The 9,918-nt window shown below is 45.6% G+C and overlaps 1 protein-coding gene across 3 annotated transcripts in view; it reads left to right on the top strand.

Annotated features, from left to right (window-relative positions):
• Positions 1–229: 229 nt before the first annotated feature.
• Positions 230–9,918, top strand: part of TMEM79 (transmembrane protein 79) — a 32,964-nt gene continuing 23,275 nt past the window's right edge. For 2 of the 3 annotated variants that reach the window (XM_044272894.1, XM_044272893.1), the window contains exon 1: positions 3,423–3,576. The gene's annotated coding sequence lies outside the window, so the exon portion shown is untranslated. Of the gene's footprint in view, positions 396–3,422; positions 3,577–9,918 lie in introns of those variants that run through there. The other variant, XM_044272895.1, reaches the window with a different exon arrangement.

Raw genomic sequence — 9,918 nt, 5'->3', positions numbered from 1 at the left:
TACTTTACTGAGAGAGTAGTGGATGCATGGAATAGCCTTCCTGCAGAAGTGGTAGCTGCAAATACAGTGGAGGAGGTTAAGCATGCATGGGATAGGCATAAGGCCATCCTTCATATAAGATAGGGCCGGGGCTATCCATAGTATTCAGTATATTGGGCAGACTAGATGGGCCAAATGGTTCTTATCTGCCGACACATTCTAGGTTTCTAATTTTTGGGGTAAATAAATTCCATTAATCCATTCACAATGTCCTGCTCTTCCAGAGGTTTTTGTAAGATTATTGGGCAGTTTCTCTGCCTACAAGATATTATCACAGATGCTTGGTTTACTTTTGCAGTTCTCAAAACGGAATTTGACTCGGCAGAGATCACAGGCCTCGTCTTCACAGCAAAAATGTAAGAGTTGAGAAAAATACCTTAATCCTAACTTCTACAAACCTATGAATGCAGAATTAACCTAATCAAACTAATATGAAAAGTTGTTATTCTAAAAATCTTCATCTACTTGCATATTATAAGTTATACTAGAAGAATTAGTCTTTATGTAGAAAACTAGGATTTAAAGGGAGTCTGTCACCAGATTGTGACCTTATAGACCGCTTACACAGCGCTCTAGCGTAGCAGTCTATCATTCTAATGGTACCTCTGATGTTTTCTTGTGAAGTTCCCCCAAGGCAAAAACGGACTTTTATTCATATGTAAATTAGGGCTCGCAAGTGCCCAGGGCGGCGTTCACCTCGTTGGTGCCCAGGCTGTTCTGCCTCTTTTCGTCATATCCCCGCCCCAGCCTCTTCCTCTGCCCACCCCGCTCTTCCTTTACGTCCTCCTTCTCTGCAGCGAGATCCCGCGCCTGCGCTATCCATAGCTTTGCCGGGGCATGTGCTCTGCGACGCCCATTGTGGGCACGGCATCGCAGTAGCTACTGCGCATGCCCCGCTCTTCCTTTGCATCCTCCTTCTCAAGATCTCTGCAGTGAGATCCCGCGCCTGCGCTCTCCATTGCTTGGCCGGGGCATGCGCAGTAGCTACTGCGATGCCGTGCCCACAATGGTCATCACAGTGCACATGCCCCGGCAGCGCAGGCGCGGAATCTCGCTGCAGGACGCAAAGGAAGAGCGGGGTGGGCAGAGGAAGAGGCTGGGGCGGGGATATGACGAAAAGAGGCAGAACAGCCTGGGCACCAACGAGGTGAACGCCGCCCCTGGCACTTGCGAGCCCTAATTTACATATGAATAAAAGTCAGTTTTTGCCTTGGGGGAACTTCACAAGAAAACTTTAGAGGTACCATTAGAATGATAGACTGCTACGCTAGAGCGCTATGTAAGCGGTCTATAAGGTCAAAGTCTGGTGACAGACTCCCTTTAAATCGTGATTTAAATCAAATCCACCCTGATTCTGGGTATATCAAGTTATTCCGATCCACAGGATAGGGGATAACTATCAGATCAGTGGGGGCTCTACCTGTGGGAACCCCACAGATCACGAGAATGGGGGGCCCCCTGAAACGGACGGATCGGTTAGTCGGAAAAGCACCCTGCTGCTATGGGAGCGCCAAAGATAGCAGAGCGCAGCGCACAGTTATCTCCGGCACACCCATAGAAACAAATGGAGCGGTGGCGCACTTTTCCGACTAACCACTCTGTCCATTTTAGGGGGGCCCCTGTTCTTGGGATCCCAGCGGTAGGACCACCACCAACTTGTGAACAAGGGATAACTGGAATAGCCCTTTAAATTGCAGGATTCTAAATGTGTGAAGCCGCATCCAGGTGCCGCAGCTATCCTGTTCTTATGGTTAAAGGCCAAGGTCACCCCATGGCCTAATGATGGGGAAATGTTCTTAAAGGGTCCCCGCACTGTCCTAGTTCATACAGGATGCTCAATCAATAAACGAATGGCCCAGTGTTGTCACCGTACGTGTTGGGTGACAGGATGTAGGTGATTAGTGTTTGCGGCCCCCACGCGGGTTAATCCCATTGAATGCACCTGTTTGCCTTTGTCATTGTGTGTGAGGACAAGGCCGCTCTACATAGGACAGATAGGAGGGAGCGTGCCCCACCCCACGAGGGGTGATGGGCTCCATGCAGCCCTCCCCATACCCACCATATGTTAGGCCTCCAAACTTTCCTCTGATGGTGAATGTCTGGCGAAAAATGAGTCGGACATGTTGGATTTCAGTATGTCCAACCCAAATAAGCTGCCGCCCATGCGCTTGCACTAGCTGCTGGCCAGCGCTACCTCTCCTGCCTCCCCTTTACAGTTAAAAGTAAGGCTGGGTTCACACTTCAGTTACTTCCATCAGTGATTGTACGGTTTATACCTGATCTCTGTGGAGGCTTCATAACTGACAAATAACTGAAGTGTATGTCTTATCTCCTACCCATGCTGGTACTGTACCAGGCTGCAGACTCAGCATCGTGTGCAGGTAGCTCTCCCTTCATCTGAGGGTGTGTGTGTTATCAGTGGGGAGAGGCGTTTCTGGCAGCCGCTTATCACCCAGGAGAGTGCGGCACAAACGACGCCAGCCGGGGCGAGGACTGCACAAGGGGGAAGCAAAGACCGGCATAAAGAACTGCAGTGAGCGAAAAATATCTCTCTCCCATGGGAGCTCCCCATGGACATTAGCTTGTCGGGCGGTCCCAAAACAGAGGCCCTGGCTGACAGCACAGTAATGGGTACGGGGTGAGGAGAAGCGTGGCTGCCCACACATTGGACCCTGCTGACACATGGGAGCCGCCAGCATGCACCGTGCATGGAAGGAAGGTGTAGTGGGAGTCCAGCATGCTTGATCCTTTCCTGTTCCCAGAGGTGTCTGGCCGCAGCTTATGGGCAGTACGTGCATGCTCGTCCAAGCCAGGACTCCCATAGAGAACGGAGAGGCGGCTGCACTTGCACTGTGTGGACCCCGTTCTAGAGATGGGTACTGGACCCACCCCTCCTAGTGATCTGCCACCAATGCCTCAGATGAGACACCCTATTGAAGCTGGTCTTGCAGTTAAGACAGCTGTCCTCCTGCCCCCCCCATGTACATGCATGCTCAGCATAGGACGTGGAGACATAATTGCTGCCAGACATCCAACATAGCGGACGCTTCTGCCCCTGACATCTGCCAGTTACGGTCAGCTCCCAATAAAATCAGCAGATTTAATGTTTGGGCACGGTAGCTATGGGGGCAGCAGGGTCGTACATGTGCCCAGAGGTCCTTCTGCCATGTGGTATAGGAATGGCACCTGGTAGTTCAGGATCCTTCTTATATTCAGAGACAGCATACCGCTGGTCATTGCCTGGTGTGAGCTTCCCCCCTCGTTGTGGTGCCTGCTGCTGCTCTCTGTTATCTGCACCTATGTATAATTACAGGTCCCTGAGGTGTAAGATTAGAAAGTCTCTGAATGCTACGTCCACTCACTTACTGTTTATTTCCATCCAGGTCTCCAGGAAGAGAAGAGTTAAACCTGACGGACCGGCCCACTGCACAGATCAGCCCTGCCCTTTGTACACACCTCTGGCAGGTAAATAAACCTTAAAGCGGAAGTGCTCTACTGGAGGAAGACGCTGTGACTGTGCCAGGACTCCGGTGTGAGGTAGGTCTGTCCAGCCAGTGTCACTGGGCACTGTGTAGATACCCGTAAGAGCTGCAGGTGCCGCGGGTAGTTATGGGTCTGATCCTGTGTTTAACCCTGAGATAAGCGGCATCAGGTCTGAAGTGTCAGGTTGCTGCTTATCTTCAGTGAAATAGCATTGATGTCAAGAGTATGGGGTGTTACTAGAGCTGTAGTGATGCTCGCCTTGTCTCTGAAGCTTGCAGTCTAAGGGTACAGCCACATAGGAAAGGAGAGGAAATATTAAGAACAGACTTTTCTTCAAAAAACATGAACTTGTGTCCATAGCCTAAGTGTAGCCGCTGATCCCCCAGCCGCTGGGCTTCCACCCTCCTATTGATGGCTGACGTTGTCCAGCAGCGTTTGGTAATGTGCGGTCAGGTCGCTGTGTCGTACCGAGATGCTGGATGTGCAGTGAGTGACTGGTAATACCAGTTTATCACAGCAGTCACAGGAAGCGTTCCTTTCATGACATCATTCATTTTACATTTTTCCCTGATGACGGGCTGGGGGCTTCTCCCCGGAAATCGTTATATGGCAGCCTAAAATCTAAGAAGTCCTAATGTGCCCATCCTTTCTACATAGGGGGCCCATGCAGCTTTCCGCGGGGTCTGAGAGACGTAGCACACTGTCACTTCATGTGCCTCTCAGCGCCCTTCCAAATGGAGCTTCAGTAGACTGTGGTGCAGTAGGAGATGGCTGGGAAACTGACCCGTGAATCCACATGTGATGTATGGTGAAGGGGTCATTAGAGCTGGGGTCCCCTCGCTGCCTCCATGTGCCCTAACTGGACATACAGAAAGGGGCTTCAAAGGAAGATGGCTGTGTAGAAAGATCCAGATCGCGCAGTGCAGAGTATATTATATATAACCATGTGGGACTTCTAGTCGTTACCACTTATTAGGATTATAATTAGATCTGCACGGCCATTTCAGTAAGGCGTGGCGGCTTCTGCAGGGTATCGACGCCTTCGCCTGGTGCGGATTGCAGCAGCGGGAGGGTAACTTCTATGTAATCTTCTGTCTGACTCAAATGGGCCAAGAACTCCTCCAGATATTCTCCCGGTGACAGGTGGCTGTTTCCTGCAATTATTCAAGTTTGTAACGTCATCCAAGATAATTCCATGTAATATGAAGATGGATATGACTATAGACGAGGCATGGGAGGGGGTGCAGAGAAGTGATCCGCAAAGAGTCACATATTTAAAGGGATTGTCCAGGATGTCATGTTTACTCTAACAGGAGGGAATGCTTTAAAAAATAAATAAATTACTCAGCGTTATAATCCCCTGATGCTCCAGCGACACTGTTCTGGTGATCCCTGATCTCATGCCGTTCATACAGCCGTCACTGCTGAGGCCGTCACTGTGCGGCACCGGATGAGATGCACCAAGGTAAACAGAAGCTGGAGTAAAGCTGGGGGATTAACTCCTTAATGCCCAGCGCCGTACATGTACAGCTGCGTCCGCCCAATCCGTGGCAGGGGTCCGGCAGTCACTGATAGCCGACCCCTGCTGTATGCATTGGCATTGGTAAAATCACGGCCGCGGTCAGCGCTGATCGCGGCATGTGCAGACTTCAGACGTGTGCGGGGTGGCCATCGGGTCCCCGTGCGGCTGTGACGGGGACCCCATGGCAGGGAAGGTATACCCTACCTAAGAGAATCGCCCAAAAGCTGAAAAAACTATGGCTCTCAGACTATGGAGATACTAAAACATGATTTTTTTTCAAAAATGCTTTATTATGTAAAACTAAAACAAACAACCAAAAAAGTTGTCATATTTGGTATTGTCGCGTCCGTAACAACCTGCTCTATAAAAATACCACATGATCTAACCTGTCAGATGAACATTGTAAATAACCCAAAAAAAAAATGGTGCCAAAACAGCTATTTTTTGTTATTTTGCCTCACAAAAAGTGCAATATAGAGCAACCAAAAATCATCTGTACCCTAAACTAGTAGTTTCCAAAATGGGGTCTTTTTTGGGAGTTTCTACTCTAGGGGGGGATTTGAGGGGGTCTTCAAATGTGACATAGCAACTTAAAATTATCGCAGTGAAATCTGCCTTCCAAAAACCATAAGCGTTCCTTTCCGTGTGCCCATACAGCAGTTTACGACCACATATGGGGTGTTTCTGTAAACTTCAGAATCAGGGCCATAAATATTGAGTTTGTTTGGCTGTTAACCCTTGCTTTGTAACTGGAAAAAAAAATATTAAAATGGAAAATCTGCCCAAAAAGTGAAATTCTTGTACATAGGGAGAAGTATTATAGTAGTTATATTCTTGTACATAGGAGCAATATTATAGTAGTTATATTCTTGTACATAGGAGGCAGTATTATAGTAGTTATATTCTTGTACATAGGAGCAGTATTATAGTAGTTATATTCTTGTACATAGGAGGCAGTATTATAGTAGTTATATTCTTGTACATAGGAGCAGTATTATAGTAGTTATATTCTTGTACATAGGAGGCAGTATTATAGTAGTTATATTCTTGTACATAGGAGCAGTATTATAGTAGTTATATTCTTGTACATAGGGGCAGTATTATAGTAGTTATATTCTTGTACATAGGAGGCAGTATTATAGTAGTTATATTCTTGTACATAGGAGCAGTATTATAGTAGTTATATTCTTGTACATAGGAGCAGTATTATAGTAGTTATATTCTTGTACATAGGAGGCAGTATTATAGTAGTTATATTCTTGTACATAGGAGCAGTATTATAGTAGTTATATTCTTGTACATAGGGGCAGTATTATAGTAGTTATATTCTTGTACATAGGAGGCAGTATTATAGTAGTTATATTCTTGTACATAGGAGCAGTATTATAGTAGTTATATTCTTGTACATAGGAGGCAGTATTATAGTAGTTATATTCTTGTACATAGGAGCAGTATTATAGTAGTTATATTCTTGTACATAGGAGGCAGTATTATAGTAGTTATATTCTTGTACATAGGAGGCAGTATTATAGTAGTTATATTCTTGTACATAGGAGCAGTATTATAGTAGTTATATTCTTGTACATAGGAGCAGTATTATAGTAGTTATATTCTTGTACATAGGAGCAGTATTATAGTAGTTATATTCTTGTACATAGGAGCAGTATTATAGTAGTTATATTCTTGTACATAGGAGCAGTATTATAGTAGTTATATTCTTGTACATAGGAGCAGTATTATAGTAGTTATATTCTTGTACATAGGAGGCAGTATTATAGTAGTTATATTCTTGTACATAGGAGGCAGTATTATAGTAGTTATATTCTTGTACATAGGAGCAGTATTATAGTATTATATTCTTGTACATAGGAGCAGTATTATAGTAGTTATATTCTTGTACATAGGAGCAGTATTATAGTAGTTATATTCTTGTACATAGGAGCAGTATTATAGTAGTTATATTCTTGTACATAGGAGCAGTATTATAGTAGTTATATTCCTGTACATAGGGGCAGTATTATAGTAGTTATATTCTTGTACATAGGAGCAGTATTATAGTAGTTATATTCTTGTACATAGGAGCAGTATTATAGTAGTTATATTCTCTGTACATAGGAGCAGTATTATAGTAGTTATATTCTTGCACATAGGAGCAGTATTATAGTAGTTATATTCTTGTACATAGGAGCAGTATTATAGTAGTTATATTCTTGTACATAGGAGCAGTATTATAGTAGTTATATTCTCGTACATAGGAGCAGTATTATAGTAGTTATATTCTTGTATCATAGGAGCAGTATTATAGTAGTTATATTCCTGTACATAGGAGCAGTATTATAGTAGTTATATTCTTGTACATAGGAGCAGTATTATAGTAGTTATATTCTGTACATAGGAGCAGTATTATAGTAGTTATATTCTTGTACATAGGAGCAGTATTATAGTAGTTATGTACATAGGAGCAGTATTATAGTAGTTATATTCTTGTACATAGGGCAGTATTATAGTAGTTATATTCTTTGACAATTTTCTTTTTATTAAAGAACAAAAGCAGCAAAAGCATACCATCACTGAATAAGCAGTACATACATCAGCTTACATCATACACCTGATAACCTGCACAGTCACATATGCTTAACCACACTAAGGCGTATATCGCAGTGTTGACCAACACCTGTAAATATACATCATGAGATACTTTATTACATACAATCAGTATGCTCCTAAGCTGGAGCTGCAGCCTTGAAACAGATACACACATGGCTCTTGACGCTCCAAAAGTTGCAGCGCGATGATCTGCAGTAGAAGCAGTAGAATAGAAGAGAACGAGGGGGGGTGGAAAGAAGAGGAAAAGTAGGGTCAGGGCTAGGGGAGAAGGAATAAGGGAAAAGGGCAGGGAGGAAACCATAAGGAGAACAACAAGAACAAGAACCTATCCACGAAGTATAGACAACTGAAATTTTCATGTGTTACACAATCGCAATACCTCTGACAAAGATCGCTGACACTATGCCGATCGCTACTTGCAGGTAAGCACGCGGTAAGTGTAAAGTCCGCTCGCAGCCGAGTCGGGTCCCCGGGCAAGTCATCTACATACCTCCACAGCTGCCCTGTGAACCCAAAGCTTGCTACTTGACTCCCCTAAACATGAACCAAGGGGTCCACAGTTTCATGTATTTGGCGTGGCTCCTAGCCTCCCAACTCGCCAGCTCCTCCATGCGGCATATGTGATCCACTTTTGTCAGCCATGCCTCTACTGTAGGAGGCTCGGTGCTTAGCCACTGTTGTGGGATAATCACTCTGGCCGCTTGGAGCAGTTGAGTGGTCAAACATCTCCTCGAGGGCGAAAACGAAGGAGTTGGGAGCCAGAGAAGTACCAGGGTAGGAGGGGCCTCAACCGTGCTCCCCGTAATCTTCCGTATGTTGGACAGAACTCCCTCCCAATATGGGCGAATCTTCGGGCAGAACCAGAAGATATGTGACAATGTGCCCGTGTCCTCCAGACACCTCCAACACCGGTCATCCTGTCTCATACCTCTGACATATAGCTGTTTCGGAGTTTGGTACCATTGGGTCATAACCTTGTAGGAATGTTCCTGAATCCTGGTGCAGTTAGAGAACCCATGCGAATGTGCGTGCATACGCATGATGTCCGTTTCACTCAATTCTAAATTCAGCTCAGTCGCCCAGTGCCTCGCATATTGCGGTATTCCAGGAGTGCGGGGACTAACCAAGGCCAAGTAACACAAGGATATCAGTTTGCGAGGGACGGTCTCGGCCACCAGCAATTTCTCAAACCATGTCTGTGTCGTACTATTGCTATTGCTCCCTATAATCAGTTTAGAGACAGAGTTAAGCTCAATCAGCTCCAGGAAGTTGCATGACCGCTTAAGGGAATGAAGCGGGTGATCTTCCTCTAGGTCTCCAGACGCCATGGACAGAAATTCCTCCGCCCTATATTTACAAAGTTTAAGCCATACCGGTGCAACTTGCCTCGCTTTTGGGCGTGTGGCGAAAGGGAGCAGATCTGCTGGCATGGAAGGGGAAGGATTATTCAGGAGATTATGCGTTTTGTTCAGCTGTTGTATTACCGATGCCGTTCCCCCAAGTAACACTTGTGACCTAAGGTTGGAGGTATTCAGGCCCCAGAGACCCGCCCTCTGTACTGCTGTAAGTTGCGTAAGTTCCATCTCACTTCCCCAAATGCGACATTTAGGTGCATGTAATTGAATCCACCTTTTCAAGTGTATAGCCTGGTAGTAAAGATGCGCATCCGGCAGCCCAAATCCCCCCGTGTTCCTCCTCTGTATCAGCCTACTATGGGCTATCCTAGCAGTCTTTCCTCCCCACAAGAATGCTCTAAACAGCCTCCTAACATTGTTAAAAAAGGACATGGGGATAAATATGGGTAGCATCTGAAGGACATACAGGAGCCTAGGCATTATAAAGGCTTTTAAAAGATTTTTCCTCCCCATCCACGACACATACGGGATTTTGAGCGAGTGGAGCTGCGTCTGTATCTCTTTAAGTAGAGGGCTATAATTCAGAGAGAAAATCCGATCCAAACCAGCTGGGAGTTTGACCCCTAGATAAGAAAGGTGAGAGGACTGCCATATGAACCATAGGTTTCGGCGCCGAAACATTCATAGCCTCCGATTTCGTATAATTGGCTTTAAAATTGGAGATCCTCCCATAGTTGTTAAAAAGGGATAGAAGATGCGGAAAGGCCTCGACAGGGTTGGCTAGCATCACTAACAGGTCGTCTGCGTACGCAGCAGTGACGAACTCGGGGGAACTCTCATGGGCCTTAACTCCTTTTATGTTGGGGTGTTCTCTAATTGCTTGCAACAACGTCTCCATTACCATAATATACA

Source organism: Bufo gargarizans, unplaced genomic scaffold (assembly GCF_014858855.1).
Source record: "Bufo gargarizans isolate SCDJY-AF-19 unplaced genomic scaffold, ASM1485885v1 fragScaff_scaffold_187_pilon, whole genome shotgun sequence".
NCBI classification, from domain to species: domain Eukaryota; kingdom Metazoa; phylum Chordata; class Amphibia; order Anura; family Bufonidae; genus Bufo; species Bufo gargarizans.
Note: the sequence above shows the minus strand (reverse complement) of the source record. Positions and strands in the feature narration are given on the sequence as shown.